This window comes from Cibotium barometz, chromosome 31 (assembly GCF_041138505.1).
Source record: "Cibotium barometz isolate CiBa-2024 chromosome 31, ASM4113850v1, whole genome shotgun sequence".
Lineage (NCBI taxonomy): Eukaryota > Viridiplantae > Streptophyta > Polypodiopsida > Cyatheales > Cibotiaceae > Cibotium > Cibotium barometz.
The window spans coordinates 34,554,314-34,572,058 of NC_141076.1; positions in this window are offsets into that span (position 1 = coordinate 34,554,314).

Here is a 17,745-nt window from a genome sequence, read left to right on the forward strand (position 1 = left end):
CTTTCTCGCATTTTCTATGAATTAAAAATGGTTAAAATAACCCTTTTAACATAAAAATTAGTTTATGCATAAGCCTAAGCTTAAACATAAACATAATTACATTTAAGAACATTATTTATTTAAGAAAAATACCCAAATATGACTTCCATTTGAAAATAATTATAAGAATGTTAGCCCAAGCTCTCTTTCACTTTAGAATGAATAAATATGAATTTTCTTAACATAAAACAAGCATAAATGAACTAATCCTCATTTTAATTAGCTTAAAAAAATCATAAAAATACTTAATCTCTATCTCTAGCTTGTTAGGCCTATAGTTTTGGTTAAGAAAATGAGATTAGGACTAAGATCTATCCTTCCAAGAAGGATTAATCCATAAAGGTGAGTATTCTTACAAAAAGAGAGATTTACAAATCAAAACATTACTTTTAAGCATAAAAGATTAGCACTAATCTATTTAAATAATATAATCAATAAAAGCATGGTTTTATAAAAAGAAACCATAGATTAAAATGTTTCCCAAGCATTAGAGGGGTTGGGAAGAGGATTACCATTTAGAAGAGAGAAAAACACCATTGTTTTAGGCTTACCCTTGGCTTTTGGCTTGATTCTTTAGGGAAATGTGAAGCCCACAAGAAGAAGCTTGGCCACCTAGTAAAAGAGGGTAATCTCCAAGAGAAGAAGAGGCTTAGTGGAGAGGCCAGGTAGAGAAATAATAGAAATATACTAAACTAAAAATTACACTAGCATAGAGTTACACCAATATCAAAATACAAAGGAATGGGGGTCTACTTATAGGAGAGGGAGGCCACCAACCAAGTCCAACTAGAATCTAGAGGCTTCCAGCTCCAGTTTGATCCATTTTGGATAAGTTTTAGACTAGTTTGGCTCACTTTTTTGATCTAGTTTGAAGGAGGAGAGAGGAGAGATGAAATAACTCATTTTTTGGAATTAAAAATGCCCCCTTGATGTGATTTCTAGGCACCTCCTTCATGAGCCCCCTCCCCCCTTCCTGAGGTGTCGAAATTCTATTTTTATACTAATAAATCACATTTTTTTAATAAACCCTAGTACTAGAGTCAACTCTTCATCTTATGTGAGAACTTACTCATTTTTTTGGATATTTTCTTTTATTCTTTGCATTTTTCTCATCCCAACACTTGGATTAACCCTATTGGCCCTTTAGAACACTCTTTGGACCTTAATAAGAATTTTTCTGAAATTATATACCCCTAGGCCAAGATGTCCAATACACATTTTCAATTAATTTCTAATGCACATTGGAAAACTCTTTTTAAGATTTTGTTTCAAGACTGTATTACCTCTCTCTAGGATATTTTCTCTCTCTAGACCAAAAACAAAGAAAAACAATGTTTTCTTGCATTCTGAAATAGGGGATGATTACAGAGACTGAAGGGGAGGTTCTTACACTTTACATTTCAAAAGCTAGAGGGAGGAATCTTACAAGAATACAGGTCAGTAAATCACAATCATTGAGGAGACCAAGAGTGTCCTCTAGCAGTGGATCCTTTAATAAACCATGGAGTGGCAAGCTACATCAAAACATTAGTCCTATAAGTCCTATAGGTCCAACAAGTGCATCACATAAAGGTAAAGAGAAGGTTAATGAGTCTCTTGGTATGCCTGACATTTCAACAGGGCATTCATATGCTGATGGTGGAGAGTCTAGTGGCTTAAGGCAAAGTCTTAATGAGTTTTGAGATTCCAACTATCAGGACACCTAGTGCAAGGAAAGTTAAGACAGTAGCACCAAGGATAGATCTAGGACTGTGTAGGTCAGGTAGGGTCAAAGACCCTATTTGAGGATTGACGTATGATGGTTATGTAGCTCACCATTATGCATATATGGCAAAGGTTATGCAGAAGGTTGAACCCACATGTTTTGAGGATGCTGTTGGGCATGTACATTGGGAGAGATCCATGGATGAAGAAACGGTTGCATTGGATGCAAATAAGATATGGAAATTGGTGCCTTTGTCTGAGGGTAGAAAAGTTATTGGACACATAAGTGGGTCTACAAAGGAAAGCACAACTCAGATGGAAGTATTAACAGGTCTAAGGCAAGATTACTTGTTGTTGCCAAAGGTTATGCTTAGATTGACGATATTGATTATGAGGAGACATTCAGCCCTGTTGCTAAGATGGTAACCATGAGAGGTTGGATTTTTCATCAGAGAAATATAAAGAATGCATTCTTGCATGGTGAGTTGCAAGAAGAAGTATATATGGACCAGCCACCTCATTATAAGGATTTGAGTCACTCAGTTTATGTGTGGCTTGTAGCAAGCACCAAGAGCATGGTATGATAAGATTGCATAGTATCTTATCACCAGTAGCTTTCATATGGCAGATACTGATGGCAGATACTGATCATTCACTCTATGTACAAAAAGACTGATAAGGGGATTATGGTCACCTCACCATCTATGTGGATTACTGAAAGATCCCTGCCCACTCCGCGCAACAAATTCGGGGGTGCTAGCAGTGGAAGTAGCACTTCTTGCGTGGGGTAGGGTCTCTGACTCGGGGCCTCGCCCCACGGATATCCAGACAAGAGACTAATCCCTCGGTTATTTCAAAACCGAACCCGGATCATGGTCAGATCAAGGAAAAGACTTGCACTTGGATCATAGAGACCAACGCTTTTTTTCTTATCAAGAGGCACAGCCGTTGATTCTTTTCCATAGAACAAGAACTATCCGGGGTTTACTTCATCTATCGTACCATAACAAAATTGAGTCTCATTTTAGGGATCCATTAGTCCAGCCTAGTCCCATGGGTTAGCCAACCGCCCAACCACTGTAGTGATGGGATCCAATTAGGAATTTGGTTAGGTTTTGTCCCGGTTACCAGGGAAAAGAGTTCCGAGGCCCCCTAGCCGGCGTTCCATGCAAACTTCAAGGTAGTCACACCACTTACACACCCAATATGAAATTGCCTGTTTCATAGATTCAGCTAACTTTAAAACAATCCTTTAATGAAACCATAGTATCATTGATCATAATCCTCCAAAATATCCTGTTGAGTTCTAATTTCCAATCATTCCTTCATCGGTGTACCTATGGCATCATTTTGGCAACAACCAGAACACTCACCACCTGTCCACTCAGGGGCCTTTTCGATAGTTCCTAGCTCATAGTACCCGACAATATATTTACTTATAAAAATCCAGATGGAATCTCTGTTGAAGATCAGCAAGATCAACCAACAGATCCATATAAAAGAGCCATGGACTCATCCATTGAGGACCAGCAAGGTCAATCAACCAGATCCATGCCCGAATTCAGAAAACAACTCTTACTCCTTGTTCTAATATCTTCCTCGATGCACACGTGGGTATCTTTGGCGACCCAGAGCCCGAGCACCGTATGGTCAACACCCTCTAGGATCCTTCGAAGGTCACCTAGCGCTTCACTCATAGGCCGCTTCCTTGGTCCCTCATCCACCGTACCGAAAGCTCACCATTTAAATCGAAGCGAGGCTGGTCAAGACCTCGGTCGACCTTGCTACGCGAGACGTCCTCCGTTGACTCTCCGTCAACTGTTGCAACTTTATCAGTTAGGTCTCCCCACGACCTCATTCACAAGACGGTCAAAATGCTTCCCCAGCATTCTTGACATAAAAGAGTCATTTAAAAACAGGTAATACAGTTTCTATAACGAACTCTCGTCTTTCCACATTGTTCCACATCAATTCACATTACTTAATCCAAGTCCAATCATATGTATTCCCATCGTCCTTCATCCATTCTCATCCAATCACATCATTTTCCATCTCATCACATCTTTTCACATTTATACTCATCACATCTCATCCACTCGCATCTACCCATATCCACATCTCATCACATCACATTCATTCACATCTCATCCATTCATATCTATCCCGATCCACATCACATCACATCCATTTCACCTCACATCTCATTCATTCACATCTATCCCGATTCACATCCCATCACATCTCATCCATTCACATCCCATCTCATTCATCCACATCTATCCCGATTCACATCACATCACATCACATTCATTTACATCACATATCAGCCATTCACATCTATCCCAATTTACATCACATCCGTTACATCACATCTCACCCATTCATACTTATCCGACTCACATCACATCACATCACAACCACATTCATCACATTCATTGTATCCCCATCCCATCACATAGTCATTGAGGTTAGACTTATGCCTTCTGGGTAGGAACATTTTAGGAACTAAGCGACCTATAAATGGGAAAGAACCTAATCATGAGTGGGAAAGGACCTATGAGTGAATAATTTACCACCTATTTAAGTGAGTTATTGGTTCCCCACGGGAGGTTCCCTGACCGGAGTCCAAGTGTGATCTCAGTTGTGCTCTAGCCATAGAGTTTGGTAGTGGGCTCTAGTGTTATATGGGATGCTAGGATTGGGTGAACGACATGGCCTAGTGTTGTTCTAGCCTCAAGCTTGGGGGTGCTCCAGACATAGCTGAGGTTTGGTCATTCTATCCACATTACATCACATCCACATCATATCTCATCCCATCTCATTCATCCACATCCATCCAATCATTCACATGCACGACTATCCACATCTATCCATACATTCACATCTATCACTTCACATCCACATATATTCACATCACATCTCATCCACATCCACATCACATTCACATCCACATCCCTTTACATCACATCACATTCTTTCACATACACATCCACATCCATTCTTTCACATACACATCCACATCACATTCTTTCACATACACATCCACATCCATTTACTTCCCATCTCACCCTTTTCACATATCCTCTCATCTCATTCTCATCTCATCATTCACATCCACATTCATTTTCATTACACCACATCCTATCCATTTACATCTTATCACATCCCATTTACATCTTATCACATCTATTCACATCCTATCGCATCCCATTTACATCTTATCACTTCCATTCACATCCTATCGCATCCCATTTACATCTTATCATATCCTATTCCCATTTAGTAGCTTTTTCTACTTCAATACTGAACGAGACTTTTTCTAAATTTCTACCAATTACTTGGCCTAGATAAAGGTTCTTTTTCTTGACGACTATTTCCATATTCTTTCTCAATTTCTCAAATGAATTATATTCAATATTCCTCTTTTGAATAAAAGAATTCATGGGATTTACAAAAATCAATTATACCCATATTTCCACTTTTGATAAATAATCATAAATTGAATTATACTAAAAAATTTTCTTTTTTCCATTTAATTTCTTGGACCTCAAATATCATGGGAATTCCTCTTTTTGCATTTAATTATTTGCATTCCAATGTCATAGGAATTCCTCTTTTATCATAAAATAAATCTATCTAAAATTTCTCTTTTTTTTAAATAAAATATCTATTAATTCAATATGCCAAGAATTTCACTTTTCCTATTTAAATGATTAAATTTCAAATGTCATAGGAATTTCTCTTTTATCATTTAAATATTTCTCATGCATAAAATAAATTTATCTAAAATTCATCTTTGAATTTAAATAAAGTATCCATTAATTCCAATATGCTAGGAATTTCACTTTTTCTATTTACATGATTGAATTCCAAATGTCATAGGAATTTCTCTTTTATCATTTAAATATTTCTCATGCATAAAATAAATTTATCTAAAACTCATCTTTGAATTTAAATAAAATATCCATTAATTCCAATATGCTAGGAATTTTACTTTTCCTATTTAAATGATTGAATTCTAAATTTCATAGGAATTTCTCTTTTATCTTTTAAATGTTTCTCATGCATAAAATAAATTTATCTAAAATTCATCTTTGAATTTAAATAAAATATCCATTAATTCCAATATGCTAGAAATTTCACTTTTCCTATTTAAATGATTGAATTCCAAATGTCGTAGGAATTCCTCTTTTATCATTTAAATATAATTATCATAATTTTCTCTTTCTCAATTATTTAATTATACATAAACCTTAAAAATTAGTTTTCCATTGAATGTGACAAAAATCATTCTTTTAGCCTAGGATATTCAATCCTAGAATATGTTACAAAGTCCTCTTTTCACGTTATGTATAAGAATGAATTACGTATCAATTTCTTAAAAATTTTACCATAGCTCCGTTGCTATTTTTGGCAAATTTTAATATTCTTGAAAAGAATAAGACATAGTAATGTAATTATGATAGTATAACTATCTTTTAACCTTAAATCTAATTTATGAATTTATCTCATAATATTACCATAATTTTCAAGCATATAAGTATAAAAAACCATTTTTAAACATCTAGCTTCACAAGCCTAGAGTTTGATTTGTGAATTAAGAATTTCTCCATGAGAAGCATCAATTAAATAGAGAATTGGTCATACGAATGACCATTCTTTGGGGGAGAGAGAGATAAACATAAAAGCATTTTAATTTAAGCATAAATGTAAACTTTTCTTAATTATTCATTACAACACTTAAGAAAAGCTTGATTTGCATCATAAACACTTAATTAAGAAACTTCTCAAGCTTGAGAGGGGTTGAGAAGTAAAAACATTAAGAATAGTAGAGAAAAACCATAAAAGTACACTTTACCTCTTGTTTTTTCTTGCTTCTCTATCAAAGAAGAAGCCCCCAACCAATCAATTGGTTTGTGTGTTGAAACGAAAGCTCCAAGGATGGTTGAAGAGAGAGAGAGAGGCTCCACTCTCTCCAAAAGTAGAGGATTTTTAAGGGATAATAAAAAATATCATAATCATCGTGATCTTGGATCATAGCAATCTGACTCCTGGGCGATCCCACTTTCCATAAGCTTTGGGAGGGGGGGATGAAGGAGGTGTTGCCTACATGCAGGCACAGGTGCAGGGTGTGGCCTATGAGGGGTCATGATGAGCAAGGAGCGTATGCATCACATAGGGAGAGAGGATACGTAGGACTAGGTTTTTTTTAATAAATAAATGCAAGGGAGGGCTAGGGGGTGCATGCCATAGGTGGAGGGTAGGATTAGGATTCTCTCTCTCTCTCTCTCTCTCTCTCTCTCTCTCTCTCTCTCTCCATGCAAACATAGGGTTCTCTCTCCACATAGGCAAACTATGTAGGCTAGGGTTCTCTCTCTCCACACAGGCCAACCAACTCACATGGACATCCTTATAGAACCTGTTGATACAAACATTTGTGCAAAAGTGCTAAATGGTATAAACCAACTCAAATAGACATCCTTAGAGCCTGTTGATGGTTTCATTGCCGCATGCATATCTATTCTTATCTTATTCTTGTATACTAGAATGATGGTTGTGTAAGAACAAACCCATTCTTGGGGCTAGACAATGGTGGTAATGGGATAGAATCTAGTCTACCAACATTATTGTTTACATTAGCCAAAAAATACATGGAATTATAAAAGAATATTCCATGTGCTGCTAAATGGATGGGTGGGTTATCATATAGCAATGTGCCTATCTCTGTATGGAAGACATTGATTCTTCCACTTATGCACTCTGCACTTTGCATTCTACCACTCCTCCACATTCGATGGATATAAAGCTGCAAGAAAGTTTTAATGCTTAGCTATAGAGCATAAAACAATTAGGTATTATTGAACATAAAAAACAAAGACTACTTATTGAATCTTACTATTTTTATTAAATCTTGTACTTTCATCGTGGTTATGTAGCATTATGTCCATGTGCATATAAACATGCTACACAAGGACCTTGATTGCACCATTTAGCTACCTACAGAACTCCATGATCCTACCTTCCCAATGCTTAGGATCACCAATGTCTTTCCATTTTACCTTGAGAGTGCTAGGTCTCATCGTGATCCGGTCTGACTTCCTGAACCGCTGAGGGATCCAGCTACCATCAACATCCTTCATGTTGAAAAGCTCCACACTTTCAATGCTACAGATGTGTTTTCTCCTAAATATCATCTACAAAGGAAAAACAGAACATTATTACCATTTTGTTGGGCTCAACAATCTAAATAACAAAAATAAAAATTTAAAGAAATGTTCTGAACCTTGCACTTCATTTTCCTTGTAGTCGAGTTGACAAATAACCCTGTAAGTTTTCACAAATGACGTCATGGTCAGGAAGGTTAACGAATATAACAAACAAAATAAAATCACAAAGAAATCATGACTAGTAAACATAGCCTAACGAAGTTTACCATACCATTAAGATGAAAGAAAAAAGAGGGTGAGAGAAGAAGAAAAGAGATGAAGCATATATGGAAGAAATAAGTGATGCTGTAAGAGAGGCGGGAAATAAAGAGAATTTAGTTCAAATTATGGAGAAAGTCTTCAATCTGACCAGATTTCAATAAGTCAGGCCTCTGTTCTTGATATTCCTTCTGACATACGTTTTGGTAGGTGGTATTCAAGCCTGACATTCTTCTATTTTTGAGTTTATGCCAATATATTTTATTCCTCTTTTTTGAGCTCAAAATTGTGGGGACCATGTTACATGGATCTAGAATCCAAGAACTCTCATTGGCTGACCGTATATTATTTTAATGGGCTCTAAAAGGACCCATTTGGAGCCCAAATTTTCCCTAATGTGATCAATTCTTTGAACTCTTTTAAATTAAGGCCTCAAATTTTGAGTACTTCCACCCAACTAAATAGTTTGAAAACAGTAGAAGGTAGTAATGTCATCTGGTTCCCTCATGAATGCCTCCATGAACAAATCCTGAAGAGGATGTGTAGGTCCTTAGAGTAGGGTCTTGCCACCAAGGAAAGGCTTGCAAAAACATCCTTACTCTTATTATCTAGTGTTCTTTCATATTTTACATTATCGCAAAGTGATATTCCCACCACCTACTCCAAACTCACAATTACTTTGGCTTTCTTTCCTTTTTCTCTCTAAACTTCTCACTCTCTTTTCAAAAGTTTCTCAAAACCTCTATTTCTCTTTAGAAAGAGAACTATTCACTTCTCCTCACTAACCTTTCAAGCTACGAGGTTTAATCTATACTATAAAACATAACCATCTTACAAAGCTAATTTTAACACTAAATATTTATGTGAATCACACACAAATACTTCTAGCTTATTCATTTTCAATACTTACTTATAAAAATACAACAAACCTATAAATCAATACCTAGGGATCAAGCTTCAATTTTCTAAATAAAAATTAACTCTAATACCAAATAATACACCAAAAGCAAGAATCACACTTATCTGAATGTCTTCCCAAGATCCAATAGGTGGGTTTGCCTCGGTTTGCTCCAAACAAAATACATCGAGAAGTCACCCCCAAGATGCAAGCCACAAAACCCATGTTGTTTGGTAGACATGGTGTTCATCAAATATCCCTAGTCAACCATGTATGTAAGGGTCATATACTCTAAGGTAATTATCATGTGTAACGTTGGCACTTTTCATCAATTTTACTAGGATCTAGAATTCACCATGAATTCTTGAGTTTCACTAGAAGCCAAGGGAGCATTTAAAGCATAGTAATATATTGACTTTAGGCCTAGATTTAGGGGAGAAATCATAGGAGTTAATTGAGGAGATTCTTAATGTCTTCCATACTTGTACTTGGCCTATTTAAGAGGCATTCTCAACAGTCGCCTATAAATTTTGGGAAAAAGTCGATCTATAGCAGTCCCCTCTAGCATTCCCTAATTCCTCAGAGCCCGAAGGGTTCCTTTAGGTTCTCTACAACGTGATGGTGTTTGTTTTCACAATGGAAGGCCCCAACATGGAGATCCAAGACTCTGTAAGGTCTACAAAGCTCTTGTGGTAATACAATGCTTAATCCATGCTTTATTTGCTTAATGTCATGATTAATGGTTTTGAACTAGAGCTAATCCACTGCTCCTCAAAGGTCTAAGATCATTTGAGCTCATTCAAAGCACAACCGTTCAAAATAAATGCTCTAAGATGCTCTATATTTTGCATAGCTTAATAGTGAGTTAAGGTCACTAATTAAGCCTTAATCAACTCTAATCTCATTGTTTTCTAGTCATTGGTGGTACATCCATGCCATTGGGATTTTTTAGAAGCTCTATTAGTTCAAATCCCAAAAGCCCCTTAATCACTAATGCAACTCACACCCAAGCATGAAAGTCATCTCTATAAGAAGGGTATCCTATGTCTAAAATTCCAAGACCTCCCTTTAAAATTTAAAAAAAAACTTAAATCACAAGGACAAAGCTTAAGGGACACGTAAAATAGAGTCTTACGCATGCATCATGTTTGACTTATAGACTAGGCTTTTTAGCAAAAAAGCTTATTGATCATAAACAACTAGATGCACAGATATGCTTGTAAATTAGTAATGTCATGATCATAAACAACTAGATGCACAATTATAATTATAAATTAGTCACACCGATGATGAAGCACAATGTCACTTTTGTACAAAAGGCATATGTGTGGAAAAGTATAAATCAAGAAATCTAATGACTAACGGTACAAGATGCTTATGTCAATTCCTCTTAGTAGTTGAAACTCAATATCGAGCCCAAACTTGATTTTTGATGAGCCCCCTTGCCCTTCAAAAATCATGGGTTTAACAAAAACATAGCAAGTTTTTTTGTGTTTTAGTGTAATTTTTTACGAGCATTTTAAATTTTGCAAGTATTTTACAACCAGAATGCTCACAAACGGACGTGACGCTCAACAAAAAGCACCTATGCCAAGACCGACATGGTCGAGGATCAACAAAACAAGAATCTCAACCATTAAATCTGCCTACTACAAGAAAAATCAAAATTTTCTCCAAATAATTGAAGCTTAGAAATTGTATTAATCTATCAGCTAGTCATACCTATGTACGTCTGACAAGGCAATCAATGACAAAGCTTGAAAATGACCCCATAAGACCTTTGCAAACAAGGACATTTCTGACCATAAAACTCCATAAGGAGTAATTTGACCCATCTAATTTATCCTTTTTTGAAAGATTAACAAACAAATCATTTACAAAGTTATTGGCCATACTTAACTGTGCTGATGAATTTGAGAAGAAACGATGAAATAAAGCTTGTACTGAAGTCACGTGGTACTAATGAATAATTTGCAAATTGCTAAAAATTAGCAGTAGAATTGGTCGATTTAAGAAAGTTGAATTGGAAAATCCGAGAAAGTTGAATCAAACGTTTACTAGCCTAATCTGCATCTACGTACCCATGTATTTTTATCTGCATCCCAGTTTTATAAAAAGGTTCATAAAAACTAATAGTAGCACTTGTAGGTTGCTTCTTTTGTTGCCACAGCTAAAAGAAAACATAAATCCGCTAGTAGTTCTCATGTCTGAGCCACTACCACCCTAATCTGCATCTATGTACTCATGTATTTGTACCTGTAATAACCCTAGCCTTATTCTAGCTTCTTTTATTCTTGAAAAAGCACTTGTAGGCTACTTCTTTTGTTTCTAGCTAAAAGAAAACATAAAGCCGCTGGTAGATCTCATGTCTAAGACACTACCAGCCTAATCTACATCTATGTACCCATGTATTTATACCTGCATTGCATGTCTGAGACACTACCAACCCAATCTACATCTATGTATCCATGTATTTGTACTTGTATCCTAGCCTTATAAAAAAGTCCATAAAAATTTCCATAATGTACTATAGACTTTATATACCAGAGTATCCTCCTAGTAGGATCTAAGTGTAGTATGCACCTAAGTGTAGCCTCATCAGGCCTACATAAATTGACTCACCAATCCAACAACATAGCTCAATTATATAGTGGTGATTGTTATGTAGATCAAAATCCCTCCTAGTAACATCTAAGTGTAGGCCTGCATAAAGTGACTCACTAATCCAAGAACATAGCTCAAATATAGACTGGTGATAGCTATGTAGATTAAGCTCCCTACTATGTGCCTGTACGAACAGTATGATCCTCCAAAAGATTACCAACATCTGCAGACAATGCCATTAATGGTATTGAGATTGTTTTTACAACCTATCATCCCATACTTTGACATTATGCCTAAAGCAGCATATTACCTTTGCAAATGCCAAATCCCATCGTGATCCAGTCACTTCTATGCCCACAAATTATCATAGTACATCCAAATAGTTCATCTCAAACTTCTTTTTAAGAAGCATATTCACTTCTATGCCCACAAATTATCATAGATCATCCAAATATTTCATCTCAAACTTCTTTTTAAGAGGCATCTCCACTTCATGAATATCATCATCACTATCACCTATGATAATTAAGCCATTAACATAGATGACCACTAGCATAATCCCCTTGTTAGTCTTTATCACATACGTTTTCACATATAGTGAGAATTAGGTTTAGATATTTGGAGTCCAATAGTGAGAAGATACTCTCCTACCTTGTCTAATCATGCTCTAGGTTCCTACTTCAAGCTTCAAGCCATTTTGCAAGAAAAACAAATACATAATCCTCATATTGAGCATGCAATTGGTGAGTAACTTGCTGTATCATGCTAGAACAAAGAATATTGAGATACATTATCATTTTGTGAAGGAGAAGTTTCTAGCAGGTGATGTGGATTTGGTATATGTCAACACAAAGGATCAGGTAGTTGACATCTTCAGACAAAGGCATTAGGTATAGAGAAGGTTCACAAGTTTAGGAGCTGACTTGGTGTGCAAAGAATAGAGTTGAGCTCAAGGGTGAGTGTTGAGATATTGAGATCAACCAGTGCAGATATGAATGACACACCAGGATGACAACTCTACACTTACAAATATTGTGAGCTGTGCTATGATGTCTGTTATGCAAAGTTGAATGTCACCTAATCCACGTCATGTATTGCTCACTCTCTCTCTCTCTCTACCAGGTGCTGCTGGCTCTTCTCTACCAGTTGCTGCTAGCTCTTCTCTAGGTAACGTTTGATGTTGTTGGCAATCGCTGCCTCTCTATATTATAACATTGGACACTTCATTACTGCATTTGTAGACTGAATGGCTACTCTTTCTTTTGCTTTGTTGCTTTGACTAGACCCACTTGATGAGGTTAACCAACCATCAATATGTCACTAACCATGAGCACCCCTGACCTCCTTACTTGCATGCTTCCCATCCTTGCATGTAACTTCTTCCAAGGGTATGCTTAATTCCCTTTTGCTTTGTTTTTCTTCACAGAAAATTGGTATTGCCAGATTCCAATATTCCTTCAAAAGGATGTTATCTTAGCATGGTATGAGCTCACAAAAAGGCTTTCAAATAGCCTTCTAACTTCATGCTGCAAAACTCCATCCTACCTCCAAATTGAGGCACCTAGTCTTGGAAAAATCCAAGATAATAAAGCCACTAATGGAGAAAGTTGAAAAACATATCATTTCTCAAAATTTTTATTATAATAAAAAACTCCAAATCCAAAAATACATCACTTTTTAAAGTCATAAAATAGAACACTAGGCAAAATTTGGAGGCAAAAAGGGTCCTCTAAGAAGAGCCATGTCATCACTTTTCTAGGAAAAAGAGGACCGTGGGCTACCTTTATGAATCTTATGTCAAAACCCCCACATGTGACATGTTGTTGGAAAGCCCTTAAAAAGTAGATTCTAAATCTACCACCTCTGACAAATTTGGAGTCACTAAAACGGTAGATTCTAATGACTGTGACATCCATGTTACATGGATGCCACGACTCCAGTTAAAGAAACTAGAGTCTTTTCTTGTAAATAATAAGGACGACTTCCCTTATTATATTTGAGCATCTTTCATTGTAAACAAGGACATCCCTGATCATCTTTGCACGTCTTTCCATCTTTCTTGATCTCTCCACTATATAACCATTTGATAAACATCCCTTATCATGTTTGAATGTCTTTCCATCGTTCTTGATCTCTCCAATATATAACCATGTGATAAACTAAACATTTTACATAATAAGTATAAAAACTTGTTACAAACACATTACTATATATATCTATTTAAAAGAGTGAAACTTTAAGATAGTATAATGATGCCTACCTTTTCTTTTGATGCATACAAACACATTACTATATCTATTTAAAAGAGTGAAACTTTAAGATGGTATAATGATGCTTACCTTTTCTTTTTACTTTGTCACACCTTTGATGTCATTGATCATTGTCCATATAAGATCCAAGAAATTCTTAACTTTTGCACATATCATGGCCTTCAACAATTTTATCATATCTACATTCACACTAGCCATATCAAACCTACAGAAAATTCATCTAAAAGAGATGCAAGTATCAATCAAGAACTAGTAACACACAAAAACATAAATACTATAAAAACAAGCCAATGACTTTGAACAAATTCTTAAAGAAAAACAAAGCTATGATTACCACTTGATTGAAATATCTTTACTTCTCCCTCAATTATCATGTTTCTTATTTTTATTACTTTTCACTTAGCATTGATGGATACCCATAAACTTTCCAATCATTGTCTTCCATCATTACCTTCCATCTCTTTTCTTGTTTATGAAACATGTCCAACCATGCCACTTTCACTTGCTTTATTGTGTAATCCACAGCCTTGATAATAGCATATTTTAAATTATTTGAGGAACATAATACATTAAGGTGAGACATCACTTGAATAATATCACTCTCTTCCAACCAAGGTGGAATACATCCAACACAACCTAGCTCAATTAAGTGCCTTCTCAATCTTAAATCTTTGGTCATGTATGCAATGAAATTGTTTCTAAGTTGAAGTGGAATAAACCTGTGTAATGGGACAAACGACACTCTCTGGGAATTCAAAATCAAAGCCATTATAGACTCTTATGAGCTTCTAAAAACTGTTCTAGAAATGGATGAAAAACCAGTGGGAACCCCCGATTCCAACAACAATGAACACATCCACCAAATGCTACACTTCTTCGGGCATGAAAGAGGCGCAATGCTGACGGACTTTGTGCCGTCGTCATCAGCAGTGTAAGTGGTTTTGTTCTTACTCTGATTCAACACACAACTAAGGCATCAGAGGCTTGGACTATACTAAGGAATCAGTATTAGACTCGAGATTAGACCAGGATTCAGAACCTAGAGAATGAACTTACTGCTACAAAGTTTGCTGAAGGAGGAGTTGCTAAAGCATTTACAAAAAATATATGAGATCAAATGGAGATTACAAAGACCGAACCGGAACTAGCCCAGAGGTACATCCAAGTTATCAACAAAAGTATGATGGCTTGGTAGCAACACTAAACACTCAGGTTATAGTACCACCTCTATAATTTGAAGAATTTAGTGTTACGTTACTTACGGAGGAGATGCAACTCAAAACCTGCAATGATAGTAATACTGCATTTTCGATCAATGCTAAAGACAAAGATGCGGCATCTTTTGATGACAAGAAGAAGCAGCCAAAGAAGAAAAAGTTTTAAAGGAGCTACTATTACTATGACAAGAAGGGTCACGTCGTCAAAGAGACTATAGAAAGAAGCAAACTGACCCCAGAAGAACGACACCGTGAAGTCTCCATGGAAGGAAAAGGAGTCAACTAATAATGCCATGATCGAGCTTGACCTTTGGGTTGCCATTGAAGAGATATCCTCATCTACTGAGGCTTCAATTGTTAATGATTCATAGATTTTCAATAGTGGAGAAGCCGGACACATGACCAGTAAAAAGGGTTGGTATAGCTCTTGAAATCCTCTACAGGAAACGATTAGTGTTGTTGATAATAATGCTAAATGTCCAACCGAAGGGTTGAAAACCATCTCTTTTGTAGGTGAAAAGAAAAAGTTGTCATACGTGCTCTCTGTACCTCAACAAATCAAGAGGAACCTGTTGCCAGTTGTTGATATGATGACAGATCGTGGGCTTAAAGTACACTTTAAGAAAACTGAAGTAAAAATTCTAGATCTTGTTGGCAAAGAAGTAAGACACAACAACCTATCCGAGTTAAGTGTCCTTTACAGCAGCGACTGCAGTACGAGCAATTTAGTACTAAAGGAGATATAAAAAAAGGGAATGGTAGTTAATTTGCCACATTTTTAGAATTATCAGAACCATGCGAAGCTTGCATGATAGGCAAGAAAAACCACAAGCCATTTCCACAAGAGAGCAACAATAGGGCAAAAACTCCTCTAGGATGGTACATGCTGATCTCTCTGTGGTAAGATGTCTACTACTGCATTGGGAGAATCTTCTTACTTTATGTTGTTAGTCGCTCCGCAATGACTACAGTAGAAAGATATGGGTTTATTTCCTTTGGAATAAGGCTGAAGCTTTTGGAAAAATTAAACAGTGACATAAACTTGTGGAGAATGAGACAAGAAAGAAGATGAAAAAGTTATGTACAGATCGAGGAGGAGAATTCCTTTCAACAGAATTTCATAGCTGCCACCACAAGGACAATGGCTTCAAGCACCAACTCACCACAGCAAAACGATTTTATAGAATGTCGTCTCGGACCCTCGTGGGGAGATAGCTCGATGCATGCTAAAAGGGAAAGGATTACCAAACACTTTTTGGGCTGAAGCAGTGAGCACATCAGTTCGCATGCTCAATCGGAGCTACACAAAGGCGCTCATGGGCAAGAAACCTTCAGTGTCATTTCAGAACATTTGGTTGTGAATGTTATGTGCATATACCAGATGCATCCATGAAGAAGCTTAACGCCAAAAGCAAGAAGTATATCTTTCTTGGATACATTCAAGAGTCAAGCTTATCGACTCTATAATCCAGAGATGATGAAGATAATCACTAGCCGAGATATGGTATTTTTGGAGTAGCCACACTCAATGAATGAGACAGGTCCATCCACTCTATTATCAGACGGAGAAATAATCCACCATGAGCCCACCTCACTAGCTAGATTTCCTCTTAGGGAGGAGGAGCGTTCAGAGAATGAAGACTCTCACACACCACACCATCCTACTGCTACAGCACGTGAAAAGCCACTTTCGAAGTGGGCATAATAGCTCTTTGATGAGCACAACAATCCAATACCTAAGATGCCAAACCTTCAGTGGATAGACCACGCAAATTAAGGAGAATAGAGGAGCAAAGAAGAGCATCTGATCTCATTGTCAACATGGCCTGGCTGAGATAATGGGAACAATGAAGGAGCCAGTCACCTTGGACAAAGCCTTAGCACATCCAAAGTGGAAAGCTACGATAAAGTCTAATGGGGTTTGGCTTGGTTCAGCTAGTTGAGGTGCCGGATCCACTAGGGATAGGGCAAAGTTGGTTGGCGTAGTTTCTTGAGCAGGCATAAGGTATGTCAATTGTTGCCGTTCACTTTGTATTTTGCTCGTACTTTGCTCATGAGGTAATTGGCAACCTCTGGTAAGTGCTCAACACCTTTTTTGGAGACATCGAGAAATAATAAGATTTCTTGCCAATTGATATTATATAGCTATTGGGTAGCCAAATCCATAAGAACTTGTTTCTTAATATTGTACTAGCAGTCTTGGGTCTTGAGCAATCCATTTGTCCAGGTGCTTAAGTGTCCTCTAGAAGTTGGGCTAGCATTGGTGGAGGACATGGTTGAAGGGCTAGCCTCTGGTTGAGTTTATGTTTGCCATTGATGCACATATCTTTGGTGGGAACCCCGACTTAGATGCCAATAGGGTCATTATTGTGACCATTGATGGTTGGGAGATAGTCAGGGGTTCGAGCATTAGCTAAGCCCAGGACATTAGCCCCGATTGGGGAGTCCCAAGAGAGCAGGGGTCCGGAGGTAGAAACGCCCGGCCCAACAGTATAGATTCATTATTAGTGAGCGGTGATCGGTTGGGTGTATTTTCAAGACGGATGGTCCATGCCGCATAACCGCCCGTGTTATATACACACCTACTA